General features: G+C 51.7%; 3 pseudogenes; all 3 read right to left on the bottom strand.

The window, feature by feature from the left end:
* Positions 1 to 11612: 11612 nt before the first annotated feature.
* Positions 11613 to 12226, bottom strand: LOC139000757 (THO complex subunit 4 pseudogene; annotated as a pseudogene).
* A 1795-nt stretch (positions 12227 to 14021) lies between these two features.
* On the bottom strand, positions 14022 to 15229 carry LOC139000756 (THO complex subunit 4 pseudogene; annotated as a pseudogene).
* A 1484-nt stretch (positions 15230 to 16713) lies between these two features.
* On the bottom strand, positions 16714 to 17178 carry LOC139000762 (general transcription factor IIE subunit 2 pseudogene; annotated as a pseudogene).
* Positions 17179 to 18841: the final 1663 nt, after the last annotated feature.

Here is an 18841-nt window from a genome sequence, read left to right as displayed (position 1 = left end):
GTGAGCTTGCCAGACAAGGATTTCGGTGTGGAATTTTGTCTTTATTCGATGATCTTAAACAAATGACTGTGAAACATTGAAGAAAGAACCCGCCATCCTTACACCCACATCTGGGTGTCGCTGTTTACATTGCTTCATTGAGCCTATATCCTCATAAGCTTTTTAGCAAGAACATGTGGCACACTTCCGGTTCACGATCAAGACAGGATCAGAGGCCATGGATCCTGACAACAGATCCGTCTGTTTCATTGCGTCTTTTCCCGCGGTTACATCTACTGCCGCGTCTCGATTTATAATCGAAACCTAGACAACCGACAAGAATGCGTTTTGTAGTTGGTCTAGGAATACAGAAAACATCGCTGTCATTTTCGGTGAAGAAAGTCAATTTTGTACAGTCTATGTCAACATAATTAAAATGTGAATTTAATGGAAAAACAAAACAGCGAAATTAAAACGGGGGGGGGGGTGGGAGGGGGAGGCGGGGTGGAGAAGATAAGAGGGAGGGGTTGACCTTTGCCGTTTCAAAATGGCTGCTGCCAAGACCCTGGAGCCAAAAGGGAAGCTGCCTAAACTCCCTTCTTTGACAGAAAGGATGACTCCTTTATTCCCACACAACTGTGGACTACGAAAGGGGCCACATGCTAACCAGATGAGCTCAGGGGAAGGCCTGCCTGGCGGTCTTGCAAACCGAGAGGCCTAAAGCCACCGCAGGGATGGTCTGAAGGGAGACTGTTACTAAGAGCAGTAGTGGTGGGTAGTCCCGTCCTACCTAGGCCGGAGTCTTCCCAGACCAGGTCAGTGTTTACCTTAACTGAACCTATGGTCCTTTTGCATCTAAGACACAACATACCTATGCTATAAAATGTCAGAGGAACTTGTAACATCCCGCCGTCCCCGCCCCGCGCCCCCCCCCCCACACACACACACACAAGCAAATGCGCCTGGGGGCTCTGCAGGACAGACCATAAATTCCTTCATTGCTATTGTTATCACGTGTATTGTTGCCTGTTAACTATCTATCCTGCACCCACCTCAGGAAAAGAAGTAAGTGAGGCCCTGGCCGGTTTGGCTCAGTGGGTAGAGCCGAGGTCAGCCTGCGGCGGACCTTAAGGTCCCGGGTTTGATTTGGGGTTCCCGGGCGCATGCCCGCCCGCCCGCCCGGGTCACAGGCTCGAGCCCCACTAGGGGGCGTGCAGGAGGTGGCAGATCCAAGATTCTCTCTCACTGATGAGGTTTCTCTCTCCCTCCCTCTCCCTTCCTCTCTGTAAAACATCAATAAAATAAATTTTTAAAAAAATAAAAAGAAGTGTGCGTCTATCATTTCACTTTTTATTCAATCCCAGAGGTTCCCCCCCCCCCCCACCCCACTTTGGTACCTCCATCGCTCCTTCCCTCCTTCATCTATCACCAGTGGATTTCCTGTAACCCACTTATGTCTCCTCCTTGAATTGGATTGTCACGTTTTAAACAAAGTGACGCCCCGGCCAGTTTGGGTCAGTGGGTAGAGCATCGGCCTGGGGACCGAAGGGGTCCTGGGTTCGATTACAGTCAAGGGCGCAGGCCCGGTTGTGGGCTCGATCCCCAGTAGCGGGTGTTTCTATCGCTCTCTCCCTCTCCCTTCCTCTCAGAAATCAATAAAAATGTATTAAATAATAATTTAGAGAAAGAATGAATAAAACACAGTGAAAAACAGCCATTCTCAGGAGCATTGTCCCAACCCCCTTCCGGTTCTGCTTCCTGGCAAGTGTGGACAGTTTGGCTCAAGTAAACTCATGAAAGTTCTCCACGGGTTTGCATGTTTTTCCATGAACACGACGTATACACCTGCTGGTTTCTGAGGGCGAGGCAACAGAATCTGTCCATGAGGTCTGCTGTGAAAGGGTAGAGGCGTCTGTTTCTGCTGTCAGAAGCCAGGTCACCCTTAGAAAGAGTGTAGAAAACAACAACAACAAAAGACAGAAATTGGATTTACAAAGAGAAAGCACACAGAAGCGAACCGAGAGATGCTCCGAGGACTGTGAGAGGGAATCTCCCCTTCTCACTCATACCACTTTTGGAAAAATGCAATAATCCTAAGAGGTGAAGGTACTGAAGCTCTCGGAGACGCCGACCGACCAGCCGGGGCTACTTTACCCGTTCTTAAGCCTACCCAACCAAGTCTCCCTCTCCCTGGGAGTCAAGCTTGTGTGCCCACAGCGGTAGGTAGGGGTACCCCACCCACCGACCGACAGACCGACTGACCGACGGCTGTTTTAAAATCAGAACTTGTCCCCTTTCAATGAGGGCATGGGACAGGGGCAACTTATATTTTCCTGCTCAAATCGTCCCCAATTCAACTGATAGGGACAGAGAGGTTGGTCTCTGTCTGTCTGTCTGCGTGTTTGTCTTTAAGCCACTGACGCCAACATATGTTGGTTGTTGGTTTTTGTGGGGTTTTATTAGAAGGGTCGTGTGTATGTAGACTTCAATGAGCCAGAGACTGAACCAACAGGGGAGAATGTGATGGTTTTTATTTTTTAAAATATACTTTATTTATTTATTTATTTATTTTACAGAGAGGAAGGGAGAGGGATAGAGAGTTGGAAACATCGATGAGAGAGAAACATCCATCAGCTGCCTCCTGCACACTCCCTACTGGGGATGTGCCCGCAACCAAGGTACATGCCCTTGACCGGAATTGAACCTGGGACCCTTGAGTCCGCAGGCTGATGCTCTATCCCAATGATGGCAAACCTATGACACAACTCATTTTATTTGGTTGATTTTTTTCTTTGTTAAATGGCATTTAAATATATAAAATGAATATCAAAAATATAAGTCTTTGTTTTACCATGGTTGCAAATATCAAAAAATTTCTATATGTGACAGGGCACCAGAGTTAAGTTAAGGTTTTTCAAAATGCTGGCACGCCGATCTCGAAAGGTTCGCCATCGCCGCTCTATCCACTGAGCCAAACCGTTAGGGCAAGAATGATGATTTTTAAAAAGGGAACATCCCGAGAGGAATCTCATCTGGAGACTGACCAAACATATGTCTGTTTGCCAACAGTCGTTTCTCCATGATGAACTTCCATGCAGAGCCCGAGCGGCCAGATTCATGGGGGACCCGCCCCGCTCATAATGGCCTCAAGCAGCCCCAGAGGCTGGCAGAGACGCCTCTCACTCTCAGCTCCGCTAGCTACCCATGTGTCTCTTAGATGGGGAACCAGGCCGCAGTACCTTGCGAGTCCCCTTTTTGGGGGTACATACTCACCAACACTTGGGAGAAATTAGACTCAGGGGGTCCCTCCATCCAAGAAAAAAAAAGGTTAATCTTCTTTGGCAACCTAGCCCACACCACCATCACCCCCAACCCCCCGACCCCTGCTAGAAAGCGGACGAGGGAGAGCTTTGGCCAGTTCCTGGCACCACTGAGTTGAATGCTACCCACCTTGCCTGCAGCTAGACCTGTTTTGGATTGTTAGGGGCACGCCCCATCTTTCCAGGCCCCTGTGGGCACGACCAGCTTCCTGGTTATCCTTATCATTTTTTTTTGCCTGGGGCGGAGGGATGTAAAGTGCTTTATTGCTGAGGATCCCAAGAGCTTCAAGGCCGCTGTCTAGGGGCTAGCAGTGAAATCCCCTACCCTGCGGAGGCTTTTGTGAGCAGGGACGGCTGGGACTTGAGCATTTCAGCCCCATGGAAGGCATGGCAATGTGGTTGGGGGTGAGGGGAGGTAGGTAGAAAGAGGCACAAGGTGTGCTGGTGGGAGGGGGGGAGCAGACTGTGCTTGTCTCCCCAGCTCTGAGCTCAGTGCATTCACCGACGTCACCATGGGAGCCTGGAATGGGCCATGGTGGGAGTATTTACACCACAGAAATTGCCCAGATGCTACATTCAAGGACTCTCCCTGCCCAGAGAACTGGTTTACCAGGGCACTAGGAGCATGCTGCACCTCCTGAGCTGGTTCTGAGTCCACCGCAAGCCTGGCTGCTGTGACAAGTGAAGTATGGTACCTATTTGCTTTGTTTAACAATGGACAGGTTATTTTGATTTTCTGAATTGTATAAATCATCGCATTCGATTGAATGCCTTATTGATTGAATGACTATCCCATTGATTGTGATCTTACTGATTATCGAAGCACATTCTTCTGTACCTGGGAACCAGGACAGCACAATTATCCCAAGACCTGAGGGTTCCAGATAATGTTTCCCTGTCAACTCAGTGGTCCCAAGACCTGAGGGCTCTAAATAATGTGTTTCTATCAATTCAGTGGTCCAAAGACCCAAAACTATAAATATTCTTTGTAGATAATTAATCAGCTCAATCTCGCTTCTGTAACTGCTTTGTGCAAACCAGGGTCCTCATTCCAAACCCTGGGATGTAATCAATACCTTTGTGATTTTTGCCTATATAAATCTGGTTTTGCCACCATCTTATTACTATGAGATTTGGGAATGTACCCTCATAGTCCCGGATTGCAATAAATGTGACTCTTTAATTCGACTTCTTGAGGCGTCCTTCTGTGATTCGTGTGGTACATTACAACACAAGCTGCCACTCCCCCATGTGGGGCAGTGCCATCTCCCACGACCTGGACAGAACACAGGTGGGCTGGACAAAGGTGACCTGACCTGGGGATCCCGTCCCTGCCTGGAGCCTGCCCTGGCTTGGCCGCCTCAGCCTGTCTGTCCACTGAGAGCTTCAGCCCCGGACTGAAGTGGTGTCCGCCAAAAGGCAGCTCGGAGCTGAGGATAAAACCCTTTTGCTCAGTGGCTCCCAGCAGGCAAGAGGGCCATGTGTAGCAACTCAGAGGTAATAAGGGCTTGGTCACCCAGGGCTGACCAAGGGCAGCTGTGGGAGCTGAGATGAAAGGACTGGCCTTGGGAGCGGGGGTCTTAGTGATTCACCACAGGTCCTGGGAACCAGGCTGTGTGGAGAGTGGAGAGCCGGGCGCACACCTGTGTGCAGAACCAGGGCAGGAGAGCCCAGCTCCCAGATGGGGCAGGGAAATGACCGGCCAGGGTGGGACAGCACCTCTTAGCAGGCAGGAGGGTTGCCCCCACAGACACAGATTTCTGCTGGGCCCACAGGGACCTTGGGGCTCAAATACACTCACAGGAAGCAACTCAGCTTTCCCCCTGCCTGTGTGATTCCCCTCTCCCCCGCCCCTTCCCATTCCAGGCCCAGAGTCTCAGAAGCCCCTGACCTGAGGGCTGAGAGGAAGGGAGCTGGGGTGGGGGATGGGGAGTAGGGGGTGGGGGATGGAGCAAGCGGGAGGGGAGGAGGTCAGGGCGATTCATTCCAATGGATCTCACTCCAGGGCTTCATTCAAATGCAGAAAGCTCTCCGGTGATATCAGGGCCTCAGACCTTGCCTCTGGCTTCTCCGAGTCCCCCCACCCTCAGGCCTGCAGCTCACCAACTTCAGGGAGGGAGGCTGTTTGAGAAACCAGCCCGACCTGTCCGGGTGGAAAAGAGTGCCCTCTATCTTCCAACCCAGAACCAGCCCTCACCCATTTGGGAATCCCGTGAGAGGGGGTGGGGAGCGAGAGGGAGGGGTTTGAGGGGCCTGAGTCCAGGGTCCAAGGCAAAGGTCAACTGTAGATCTCGGCGTCTTAGATCCCCTAGGAGGAGAGACATAGGTGGGAGTGGAGTGATGAGGGTCTCGGGAGGCCTGGTGAGTTATGATTTGACTCAATATCCCCGGGTCACCAGATGGGCCAGCACACTCTGCTCCAGTTCATAGATGAGGGAGGCCAGAGAAGGCAAAGTGGGGCGGGGGGGGGGACAGGAAACCTCTGAGATTGGATAAAAATTAAAATAAAATGACAGACACATACTTCTCTTACTTAGGTGGGCGTAGGATAGGTAACAGTCAGCAATGTACTCAATAAAAATGAGGGGATTTAAAAAGGAAAATTACACCCTAGCTGGTTTGGCTCAGGGGAGATAGAGCGTCGGCCTGCAGACTAAAGGGTCCCAGGTTGGATTCAGGTCAAGGACACATGCACGGGTTGTGGGATGGATCTCTGGCGCCACCGCCCGCCCCCCCTCCCGCCCCACCTCCCAGGAGGGGGTGTGCAGGAAGCAGTGGATCCATGATTATCTTTTATCATTGATCTCTCTCTCTCTCTCTCTCTCTCTCTCTTTCCCTCCATCTTTGAAATCAATAAAAACACTATAAAAAAGAAAGATTGACCTTTGTCAGGGAAGGTAGCAGCCTAGGACGTGACTACTCACCATCACTGTTTGTTTGTTAAACTTTTAATTTCCGTCCATGGATGGATGGATGGATGGATGGATGGATGTGTCCTCCCTGCCTCCCTCCCTCCACCCACCCGTCCGCTCACCCGCTTTCCACGGGAAATCCTCAGTCTCATGTCACACACTCACTCACTGGTGATTACACTCGCTGCCTCCTTCCTCCCTGTGAAAAAGAGGAAGGAAAATGGACACACCTGAAAGAGCCCCACAGGCGGCAACTGTGAACCAAGTGCACGCACATGTGTGCGTGTGTGGCGTTTGTCAACAACGTAAGAATTGTTCCAACCTGTGCAGAATTTCTGTGAGTGTCTTTCAGCCAAACTGTCCAGAAATGTCGCTTGTACACCGGGAAACACAATCTCAACGGCGGGAGATGATGTTCCAAAGAATGGCAATGTCTCCCCCCTTATTTTATACACTCCAATCCAAGGAGGAGACTGTATGTAGGTTACATGAAATCCACTGGTGACATTTTAAGGAGGCGGGAGAAAACAAAGCGTGGGACCCCCCCCCCCCCACACACACACACACACACACACAGACACACGAGTCCTCTCATTGGGTGAACCAACCGTGACTCTAGAGTCGTGATCCTGACCCCAGGAGTTGTATTAAAAATCAAGCTAAAGGAGTGTGAATGTAAACTGTAGGCTTATGAAGGTTCAAAGGAGGTCTGTGTTTACCACCATTGAAAGAAAACGAACCAAGAAAGAGATCAAGGGTGGGTCAAAAACACCCTCTCTGGGACTGGGAGGGAGAGAGTTCCTGCATCTGTCCAAGAGGGTCATCTGTAGTGTGAAAAGCCAGGGTTCAGCAACAGGGGATATTTTCTTCCTCTCAGGGATCATGAAAAGCATCCATGACAGTAAGGAGGTGGGTATGGGGTGGGTGCTGTCATTGAAAAGGCTAGGTGAGCAGGGAGAGCTATGCCATTTACAGGCATACCCTATCCACTTTTCCTTTCACAGCATTTACACAACGACTTAATGTTTAGTTTTGAATGGCATTACTTCTTGAGTCTCCTCCTCATTGTTTCCAAGTCTTTGGTTGATACTCAGGTGTAGGATGAGTGTATGTATGTATTTATGTATGTATGTATGTATGTATGTATGTATACTGTGTGTGAGCCCCAGGATGGACAGAATCTGGGGGGGGTGGCGAGTGGAATAGACTAGAATAGAATGGAGGAGAGGGGGAGCAAGAGGAAACGAGAGAGTTGGAGGAAGGCAGGAGGTAAGCTGGGGAAGAGAGAATGCCAAAGGACCTCGTTAGTTAATGACACCGGGCATGGCTCTTATTCTGAGTTTTTTGTTTGTTTTCCTCGAATGCCACCTATGCAGAAAACAACCTGTGTGATGTTCAACTAAGGTCACCCACACAAGAATAAGGACTACCCATTGACTGCAAGGCTCTGTAGTAGGTTGCCCGCTGCTTGCACTTGGCAGAGACTCAAATCTGAGGCAAGGGGAAGAGCGGGGAAGCTGGAGTAAAAGAGGGAGAGGTGTGTGATGTATTTCATGAGGTGGAGCACATTTGCAACCCCTCCCCCTTGGAACCAAGTTTAGGGGGTCTGTGGGGTGGAAGAGCCAAAAAAATAGAATACAATAAAAAGAAAAAAGAAAGGAAGGGAGGAGGGGGAGAGAGAGAGAGGAGAGAGAGAGAGAGAGAGAGAGAGAGAGAGAGAGAGAGAGAGAGAAAGAGAGAGAAAGTGAGAAAGAAAGAAAGAAAGAAAGAAAGAAGAAAGAAGAGAGAGAGAAAGAAGAAAGAAAGAAGAAAGAAAGAGAAAGAAAGAAAGAAAGAAAGAAAGAAAGAAAGAAAGAAAGAAAGAAAGAAAGAAGAAAGAAAGAAAGGAAGGAAGGAAGGAAGGAAGGAAGGAAGGAAGAAAGAAAGAAAGAAGAAAGAAGGAAAGAAGAAGAAGAAAGAAAGAAAGAAAGAAAGAAAGAAAGAAAGAAAGAAAGAAAGAAAGAAAGAGAGAGAGAAGAAAGAAGAAAGAAAGAAAGAAAGAAGAAAGAAAAAGAAAGAAAGAGAGAGAGAGAAGAAAGAAGAAAGAAAGAAAAAGAAAGAAAGAAAGAAAGAAAGAAGAAAGAAAGAAAGAAAGAAAGAAAGAAAGAAAGAAAGAAAGAAAGAAAGAAAGAAAGAAAGAAAGAAAGAAAGAAAGAAAGAAAGAAAGAAAGAAGAAAGAAGAAAGAAAGAAAGAAAGAAAGAAAGAAAGAAAGAAAGAAAGAAAGAAAGAGAGAGAGAAAGAAAGAGAGAGAAAGAGAAAGAGGAAGGTCCTCGGTTCAGTCCTGACTATGACTTTCTGGGGCATGGCATGGCATGGCATGGCATGGCACGGCACGGCACGGCACGGCACACCCGGTCTGTCGCCGCCAGTGGTGTGGTTTGTGGTTTCCAGCCAGAAACCCCACTGTGGTCCACTTCAGTCCACCTAATACCTTTCCTGGCTGGGGAGAGTTCCTTTGGATCACAAGGACAAACCCAAAGGAGGACAAAGTTCAGAATGCCTAATTTACGCCTGCCCATTTCTACACCACAAAGCCGTCCATAGTGTCCAAGTGAGTTGACCTGCATTTTTCATGTCTGCGAAAGAAATTTCCATTTGAGGTACAGGTACTGCTTTGTGTTATTTATCATGGATGTGCCTCCATCCAAAGTGCTAGTATGGCGATCCACTGCCTTCCATTCACGCCCCTCTGTCTGCAAGCGCTTTTCCTGATTTGGCTCCACCCTGTGAGGACAACCGACCAACCCGGCCCTCTGGATGACCTCGCTTTGAGGCTTATAAAAGCGGTCACCAGGAAGGTGGCGCATGACAAGGACAGGTTGCATCATCATCACGTCATCACCAGGGTGGTGAGAACGCAGGGTTGGGTACTGGGGGGGGGGGGGCTTTGAAGTCTTCATATTCTCATTCTCTCTCTCTCTCTCTCTCTCTCTCTCTCTCTCTCTCTCTCTCTCTTTCCATCTAGCAGTCAAGAAGCACAGACACTCCCACGATGCGGATGAGGGACTGTCAGACATTGAAATTTCCTCCGCGAGCGAATATGGGGCGATTTAGGAATTTCCTTTCAGTGAACACGCCCCGCACTGTGCCGCCGCTACCGCCAATGCCGCCAATGCCAACAATGCCGCTTAGAAACATCCCTAAAGGGTTGAAGTGTTGATAGGAATAGAAACAGGAAGGGTAAGCATTGCAACGTGTTTTCTGGGGTTTTGCTTGAGAGACCCATAAATGTATAACGCTGTGATAAGCCGGGCTGTACATATAAATAAATGAATGAATCAATCAATCAATCAATCAATCAATCAATAATAGTAAATGTGGATTCATGACAAGAATATATCATTGTATGCGGGCTGTACGTGAAAGAAAGAAAGAAAAAAAAAAGCCCTAACCGGTTTGGCTCAGTGGATAGAGTGTCAGCCTGTGGACTTAAAGGTCCCAGGTTCGATTCCGGTCAAGGGCGTGTACCTTGGTTGCGGGCACATCCCCAGTGGGAGGTGTGCAGGAGGCAGCTGATCAATGTTTCTCTCTCATTGATGTTTCTAACTCTACCTCCCCTCCTCTCTGAAAAAAATTAATAAAATATATTTTTTAAAAAAAAAGAAAGAAAAAAAGTGAGTATTCTGTCAACATTTCTTTGTTCTTCGGCCCCGCCCACGGCCACGCCCCCGCCCCCTCTCCCGCTCTTGCTCCCTCTCCCAGTCAACCAGATCAAATAAAGAAAAAAATATAAAAAGTATCCTGCCAACATTTCTTTGCTTTTTGGCCTTGCCACCGCCCTGATCAACCCAAATCACTCTGATCTGCAATCTCAGACTGAAGTCCAGGCCGGGCCATCTGGTCGACCCTCGCTCTCTCTGTGGATGGGAGGGTCCCCGCTGCCAGAGACGGTCTGTACATAAAATAAAATAGAATATAAAATGAAATAAATAAAATAAAATAAAATAAAATATAAACTAAAATACCATAAAATAAAATAAAATAAAATAATAAAATTAAATAATAAATAAAATTAAATAATAAAATATAAAATAAAGTCCCGCCTCCAATCACTCGAATAGCCAGCCAGAGACTAAGTCCGAGATGGGCCATCTGGTCGACCCCGTCTCTCTGTGGATGGCAGACATCCCACCCAAGACCAAGACCCGACCGGGCCATCTGGTCAACCCGCCCTATCTGTGTGGGTGTGTGGGTGTGGGTGTGGGAGTTTGTGTGTGCCCACAAGCGTGTGCGTCTGTGCGTGTACATCCGCAGTCACGCACGGGCACTCCTTGCTTTGGACGGTCCGCCGCCATCCATGAACACCCTTCAGGTCCTGCCTTCTCAATGATAACGCCACCTGCACATCCTTCCCACCTCGGGTCTAGCCAGAAATGGGGAAGTCCAGTCACCTGTCTGTGCTTTCCCCACAGGAGGTTGCAGGAGGGGGGCTTGCATTGACTCTTCTCGACCAGCAGAGGAGGGGACGGGCTCTTCGGCCCCTGTCCCAGTCCACCCAATTCTGTAATCCACAGCCAAAGATGAGATCCTAGCCTGTCCATCTGATCGACACCCCGCCCACGCCCACTGCCCCAACCCCCAACCCCTAACCCTCCTCCCAACCCGCTCACTCTGTGGATGGATGGTCAGGCCCCCACCCAGAGACCAAGTCCAGGACCTGGCCACCTGGGCTTGCCGAAGCCTCAGAAATTGGAAAGGCAGGATCAACCTTTTTTTCTGAGGAGGGTATTTTATTGTTGTTGTTTTATCAGACAGAACGAGTTATTTTGTTTGTTTGTTCGTTTGTTTGTTTGTTTTTCCCACACCTTTTCGGGTGATTCTGGCCAAGGCGAAAACAGGAAACGATAAAATGAATCCCGAAAATGACTCGGCACAAAACAGGTCTTTTTCAGAGTCATTTAACAAAATAAAAGTTGAAAATTCTTCCTAGGAGTTTTAAATCCTATTTCCAAACAGAAGAAACAACTCCATCATTGGCCCCAGGCCCCGGGCCATCCTTGCGCACACTGACTTGCTGGTGCTTTAGCTGGTGTCCATCATCACATCGTCATCGTCCAGCAGGGTGTACATCTCCTCAGCGTCCTTCTGGCCATCCAAGTCCTCGGTGTCCTTCATCGCGCTGTCGGCGTCCAGCTGGGAGTCCAACTCCTCGGTGTGCCTCATGGAGCTGTAAGCGTCATTCTGGGCATCCAACGTTTTGCTGTCCCTCATGGCATGGTAAGCGCCCAGATGGGTGTTCATCCTTTTGGTGTCCCTCATCGAGTTGTAAGCGCCCTTTGGGGCGTCCAGCTGCTGGGTGCCCCTCATCGCGCTGTAAGCGTCCTGCTTGGCGTACAACTGCTTGGGGCCCCTCATAGAGTTTTAAGCATCCAGCTGGGCATCCAACACCTCTGCCGAGATGTGTTGCTTTGAATGGCGGCCCGTGCGCCTGCCTGGATGCCAGTTGCCTCCACGGGCGCGGTTCTGAGTGCCGCCACCGCCGAAGCCTCCAGATCCTCGGGTTGTAGTCACCCAGCCCATGTTGACACTTGGTACTGGCCTGGGCTGCGTGTCTATCTGCGAGGTGAGGATCTGGATGTGGAGGGGACGGCCATCCAAAGGGACGCCTTTGTACTGTTTCCTGGCTTCCAGGGCGTCTGCCTTGAGCTCAAACTGCACATGGGCTGTTCCCAGGCTGCAGCCAGAGCGGTCGTAATGGACAGCTTCAGAGGCCAGAACTCCGCAAACAGCTGCTGGATGTCCGCGTCGGACACTCCGAAGTCCAGGTTGGACAGCAGCAGCTTCCTCCCTGTCAGCAGGCCCGCGCCCCTGCCAAAGGCCCTGCGGAAGCGGTCATGGTGCCACTCGTCGGGAAGCTGTATCGGCCTGCTGTAAGGCACCAGCCGGTTCCTGCCTCGGCCGAGGGCCACCCTGTTCCGGAACGGCCCGCCACCCCAGCTCTCGGGGGTGGCGGCCTGCGTCCGCCACCACGGCATCTCTGGGAGCCTGCCCTGCCTCAGTCCCAGCCTCGGTCCCTGCCCCCGCTGGGGCGCGGCCCTGGCCATGGCCGTCCCACTGGCTCTGGTCCAGCCTAATGATGTCGTCCAGTGACATGTGGATTTTGTCGGCCTTGGCGGACCCCGAATCAGCCTTGGATCTAGCTCGTGCAGAGGCACGCCGGGGCTTCACTTCCCGCGAGGTGACGGGGCTCTCCCAGATGTTGGGGTCCAGGCCCAGGGGTTCCCAAGGGTGTGGACGAGTTGGTGAAGAAGAAATGACACCGAGACAGCGTTCAGTAGATCAGCAGCCCAGCCAGGCTCTAGCCAGGTGCTCTAGCGGCTTCTATGTCCAGGGACTGGGTCTTGGCGAGACCTCTCTCCTGAAAGCTCCCTTGGAGAACAAGGACTACGATCACGACCACAAGCCTAGGGCTGAGAAGCTCTGCAAAGAAGGCCCTGAGTTCTTTTATAGCCCCAGAACTGGTGGGAGGAGCCAAATCAGCCGCCCACTCCACCAATCAGCTGCCCCCAGGACCGAAGTCACCAGTTGGGCCTCAAGTTTCAGGGAGGAGGCTTGCATTGGCGCTCCAGGACCAGGAGAGGGCGCCACTGACTGGCCCAAGCGATTCACGGGACTTGGGGGAGGAATGGGAGACTGGGCAGGTGCCCAAGGAGGCCCGCAGGGCTCTGTCTCCATGCCTTGCGGGACTGCATCGCCGTTTTTTCTTGGTGGAAGAGGGGACAATACATACATAGACAGGCTCCGGTGGGCCCAGGACCGGCCAAAAGAAAACAAAGCCACGGAAAATCTCCTAGGCGTGCCTTACTGGGCAGATATCTTGTTAGCGGGACATTGTGCTCCCTTGTGTGCGTGCGTGTGTGTGTGTGTGTGTGTGGTGGGGGGACGCGGGGGGGCGGGGGAGGGGCTTGGAGGCTGGAGGGATAGGTGTGTGGGTGTGGGTGTGGGAGTTTGCGTATGCGCGCGAGCGTGTGTGTCTGTGCGTGTATATCCACAGTCACACACGGACACTCCTTGCTTTGAACCGTCGCCATCCATGAACACCCTTCAGCCCCTGCCTTCTCAAAGAAAACGCCCCCTGCACGTTCTTCCCGCCTCGAGTCTAGCCAGAAATTGGGAAGTCCAGTCACCTGTCTGTGCTTTCCCCATAGGCAGTTGCAGGAGGGGGGCTTGCATTGACGCTTCTCAATCAGCAGAGGGGAGGATGGGCTCTTAGTCCCCTGCCCCAGTCCACACAAATTCTGTAATCCACAGCCAAAGATGACGTCCTGACCTGTCCATCTAATCAACAACCCGCCCACGCCCACGCCCACCCCCCCAACCCCAGCCCCCACCCAAAACATTCCCCCCACCCCGCTCACCCTGTGGATGGATTGTCAGGCCCCCTCCCAGAGACCAATTCCAGGCCTGGCCACCTGGGCTTGCCAAAGCCTCAGAAACTGGAAAGGCGGGATCAAACATTTTTTTCTGAGGTGGGTATTTTGTTGTTGTTTTATCGGACAGAACGAGTTATTTTGTTTGTTTGTTTGTCTGTCTGTTTCTTTTTCCCACACCTTTTCGGGTGATTATGGCCAAGGTGAAAACAGCAACCGGTAAAATGAATCCCGAAAATGACTCGGCACAAAACAGGTCTTTTTCAGAATTATTGAATAAAATAAATGTTAACGAAAAATCTTTCTAGGAGTTTTAAATCCTATTTCCAAACAGAAGAAACAACTGCATCATTGGCCCCAGGTCCCTGGCCATCCTCGCGCACACTGACTTGCTGGTGCTTTAGCTGGTGTCCATCATCACATCGTCATCGTCCAGCAGGGTGTCCATCTCCTCGGCGTCCTTCTGGCCGTCCAAGTCCTCGGTGTCCTTCATCGCGCTGTCAGCGTCCAGCTGGGAGTCCAACTCCTCGGTGTCCCTCATGGAGCTGTAAGTATCTTTCTTGGCGTCCAACTTTTTGGTGTCCCTCATGGCATGGTACGGGCCCAGGTGGGCGTTCATCCTTTTGGTGTCCCTCATCGAGTTGTAAGCGCCCTTTTGGGCGTCCAACTGCTGGGTGCCCTTCATCGCGCTGTAAGCGTCCTGCTTAGTGTCCAACTGCTTGGGGCCCCTCATCGCTTTGTAATTGTCCTTCTGGGCATCCAACTGCTGGTTGCCCCACATCGCGCTGTAAGCGTCCTGCTTGGCGTACAACTTTTTGGTGCCCCTCAGCGAGTCATAAGCGTCCAGCTGGGCGTCCAACTCCTCCGCCGAGATGTGTCACTTTGAATGGTGGCCCGAGCGGCTGCCGGGAATCCGGTTGCCTCCGGAGGCGTGGCCCTGAGTGCCGCCGCCGCAGAAGCCACCAGATCTTCGGTTTTTAGTCACCCAGCCTCTGTTGACACTCGGTACTGGCCTGGGCTGGTGTCTATCTGCGAGGTGAGGATCTGGGTGTGGAGGGGACGGCCATCCAAAGGGACGTCGTTGTACTGTTTCCTGGCTTCCAGGGCGTCTGCCTTGTGCTCAAAGTGCACGTGGGCTGTTCCCAGGCTGTGGCCAGAGCAGTCGTAATGGACAGCGGCCTTCTTCAGAGGCTCGAACTCCGCAAACAGATGCTGGATGTCCGCGTCGGACATTCCGAAGTCCAGGTTGGACAACAGCAGCTTCCCCCTGGTCATCAGGCCTGTGACCCTGCCAAAGGCCCTGCAGAAACGGTCGTGTTGCCACTCATCGGGAAGCTGTCTCGGCTTGCTGTAGGGCACCGGCCGTGGCCTGCCTCGGCCGAGGGCCGCCCTGTTCCGGAACGGCCCGCCGGCCCAGTTCTCGAGGGCGGCAGCGGCCTGCACTCCGCCACCGCGGCCTCCCTGGGAGCCACCCCGGCCTCGGTCCCAGTCTAGGGCCTTGCCTCCGCTCCAGCCCCCGCCGCAGCCGCTACCCCGGCCATGGCTGTCCCGCTGCCTCAGGTCCAGCCAAATGATGTCGTCCAGTGACATGTGGATTTTGTCGGCCATGGTGGGCCCCGAAGCCGCCTCGGATTGAGTCCGTGCGGAGGCACGCAGGTCCTTAACTTCCCGCGAGGCGCCGGGGCTGTCCCAGATGTTGGGGCCCAGGCCCAAGGGTTCCCAAGGGTGTGGACGAGTCGGTGAAGAAGAAATGACACCGACACAGCATTCAGTGGATCAGCAGCCCAGCCAGGCTCTAGCTAGGTGCTCTAGCGGCTTCTATGTCCCAGAACCGGGTCTTGGCGATACCTCTCTCCTGAAAGCTCCCTTGGAGAATGAGTACGACGACCACGACCATTAGCCTAGGGCTGAGAAGCTCTGCAAAGAAGGCCCTGTGTTCTTTTATAGTCCCAGAGCTGGTGGGAGGAGCCAAATCAGCTGCCTGCTTGACCAATCAGCCGCCCCCAGGACCTAAGTCACCCATTGGGCCTCAAGTTTAGGGGAGGAGGCTTGCATTGGCGCTCTGGGACCAGGAGAGGGCGCCACTGGCCCGCTGACGCGACTCACAGGGATTGGGGAGGGCCTGGGAGATGGAGCAGGTGCCCAAGAAGGCCACAGAGCTCCATCTCCAGGCCTTGCAGAGAGGCATCTTCATTTTCTGGGTTGAAGAGGGGACAATACCAATTTAGACAGGCTCTGGTGGGCCCAGGGCAATCCACAAGGAATAAAGCCACAGTAAATCTCCTAGGCGTGCGTCACTCATCAGATATCTTGTTAGTGGACCTGGTACTCCCTTGTGTTGGGGGGGGGGGAGGGGGAGGAGGACTAGGTGTGTGGGTGTGGGTGTGCGTTTGAGAGTGTGTGTGTGTGCGTGCCCGGGCGCGAGGGCGTACGTCTGTGAGTGTACATCCGCAGTCACGCACGGACACTTCTGGTTTGAATGGTCCGTCGGCATCCATGAGCACCCTTCATCCCCTGCCTTCTCAAAGACAGAGCCCCCTGCATGTCCTTCCCACCTAGGGTCTAACCAGAACTGGGGAAATCCAGTCACCTGGCTCTGCCTTCCCCAGAGGAGGCTGCAGGAGGGGGCCCTTGCATTGACGCTTCTCGACCAGCAGAGGGCGGGACGAGATCTTTGGCCCAGGCCAAGGCCCCAGTCAACCCAATCTCTGTAATCCACAGACAAAGACTATGTCTGGCTGGGGCCATCTTTCCGCCCTCCCCACCCCTCACCCCCCACCCTGATCACTCTCTGGATGGATGGATGGTCAGGCCCCCGCCCACAGACCAAGTCCGGGCCTGACCATCTGGGCTTGCCGAAGCCTGAGAAAGTTGAAAGGCCGGATCAAGAGTTTTTGATGGAGGTTTTTTTATTTTTATTTTTTTTAAGGAGTGTTTTTTTTCTTTTCAATCTGGCCTGACGTGGAAGGTGTCATTCCAGGCCCCCAAATCCAAGAATGTGGGGGGAGGAAGCTGACCTGAATCCAGTTCCTCAAGCTGGTTTGCCTCCTCTGTTGGTGTGTGGTGACCTCTTCACACTACAAAACTGTTCACTATTTACTAGGAGCAATGTCAGAGTCATCCTTCAGCACTCAAGCCATGTGTTCCTTATGGGTCTTAAATCGTCGCTTTTTGTGTAGTGGGCAGGCTTTTTCCTTCTCTGGATAGAGGCCACTTTCTTTGGTCTGGATTCCTGCATGGAAGAAATACCCTGTTGCTTCAGATATTCTTCTGAATATCTCCGCTGCCTTCTCCAGTTTTCTCCTCATCCATTGAATCCACAGTGACACTCCTCCACAGTTTCTGAAACTCTTCGTCCACAGAAAATTGACAGCTTTTATCATTGAAGAAAAGAATTTTCTTCTTTTCTGGACGATTTACAAAGAATCGTACCCTAAAGCCTTGACAGCATTCTGGGAATTGGGCAGTTCTTCCTCTATGTTTTCTAGAAGAATTCCTCCTAAGCCTCGCTGGTCATGCTTATCTACGAGCAGAAGCAGAGCCTTCTTATCTTCTACTCAATGGAATACTACCTTGCCGCAAAAATTAAAAAGAAGAAGAAAAAGAAGGAATCCTTGCCATTTGCAACAGCGTGAGTGGAACGTGAGTGGAACTGGAGAGCATTATGCAAAGTGAAATTAGCCAGTCAGAGAAAAATGAATACCACGTGATCTCACTCATTTGTGAAATATAGAGAACAACATGGACTGATGAACAGGGACAGGTCCATAGACATCTGTACCACCACTCTGTGCTGGGGCCTCTGCAGCATGGCCACCACCAGGCAGTTCAGGGCTATCCCGGTATCTTTATATTTCTTTCTATCTATCTATCTATCTATCTATCCCAAATCATGTTCATGTTCAATTTGTAACAAGGAAATTAGGAGTACGCACAACATGAGGAGCTGTACTAAAGAGTCGCAGCATTAGGATGGTTGAGACCACTCGTCTAAGGTTTATTTCTACCTCAATTTCTGGCCCCTACCCAGCCTGGCCCTGGTTTGGGCTTGGGCAGGGGGCAAACTACTGATGTGTTTCTCTCACATGTAAAATGTCTCTTTTCCCCCATCTCCCCCACTCTCTCTAAACATCAAGGGGAATATATCCTCGGGTGAGGATTAAAAAAAAAATGGAACAAAGGTGGGTCATGAGGTCAGAAGGTCCAGTCTTCAAAGTGCATGCAAGTTGCTCCTCATGGGGGGTCCGGGCTGAATGTTTGAGAGCATCTCCAGGAAGGCCTGCGGGGATGGTGCCTCCACATGCTGGAAGGTGTTCTGTACTCTGCCTAACAGGATGAAGTATTTCATCTCCAGCCAGATGAACCCGAAGTGGTTCTCATCGAACAGGATGAAGACTCCAGGGCAGCACCTGGGGTAGTTGGAGCCATGTAAGGTATCAACGTGCACGCCATAGAAACACATCCTGCATGTTCTGGGGTAGTTCTGGTCTCCTGTGCGCAAACTACAGGTAGTATAAATGGAACAGGCTGCTCCTCCGAAGGTGCAGCCCAGGACTCCCCGATGCTGGGCTGCGCAGGGCTCTGCCAACCATGGCCCTCGCTTTCCTCAGTTCTGTTTCCCTGCTGCTGCTGCTGCTCGCAAATCACCTGCTCCTCAATCTCCTGTACCACGCGGGAGAGCTCGTTGAAGTGTGGAAGTTCTTGTCATCTGGCAGATAAATGCGGCGCATGAGGTGGACCTCTAAGGTCCAGCTTAAGTCTCCCGTGATGTTCGTGACCCTGGCATACTTCCCATGGAAGCTGAGCATGGCAATCATTAGGCCGAAGCCATTGGGTTTTCCTTGGAAGAGGCCTGGCCTGATGAGGTCGCCCGAGTGTCTCGGCGGGAGGTAGAGGCGACGGTAGGTCAGGCGGTCATACAGCTGCCTGTCCTCCTGCGACATCTCCAGCCCCCGTCCTCCCCTAAGCCGCGTTGGTGAATCCTGTCGGGGGTCTCTCTGGATCCACCGGTTGCTGAACCTGTCCTTCTGAATCTGCATGTGGAGGCTGTGGGAAAAGCTGTACAAGTCATCCATGTACTCCACTGTGGCTGATTTCCTCTGCATCAGGTGAATTCGAAACGAAGGCTCCAGTTGCATTGGGCCAGCCACATGGGTGTTAAGGTGAGGCCAGTACATCCAACCAGTAATGCATAAGCCATCATCCACCACTACACTCAGC

Source organism: Myotis yumanensis, unplaced genomic scaffold, assembly GCF_028538775.1.
Source record: "Myotis yumanensis isolate MYYU_CA2020_CCGP unplaced genomic scaffold, mMyoYum1.0.hap1 SCAF_28, whole genome shotgun sequence".
NCBI lineage: Eukaryota > Metazoa > Chordata > Mammalia > Chiroptera > Vespertilionidae > Myotis > Myotis yumanensis.
This window is presented reverse-complemented; position numbering and strand designations above follow the sequence as displayed.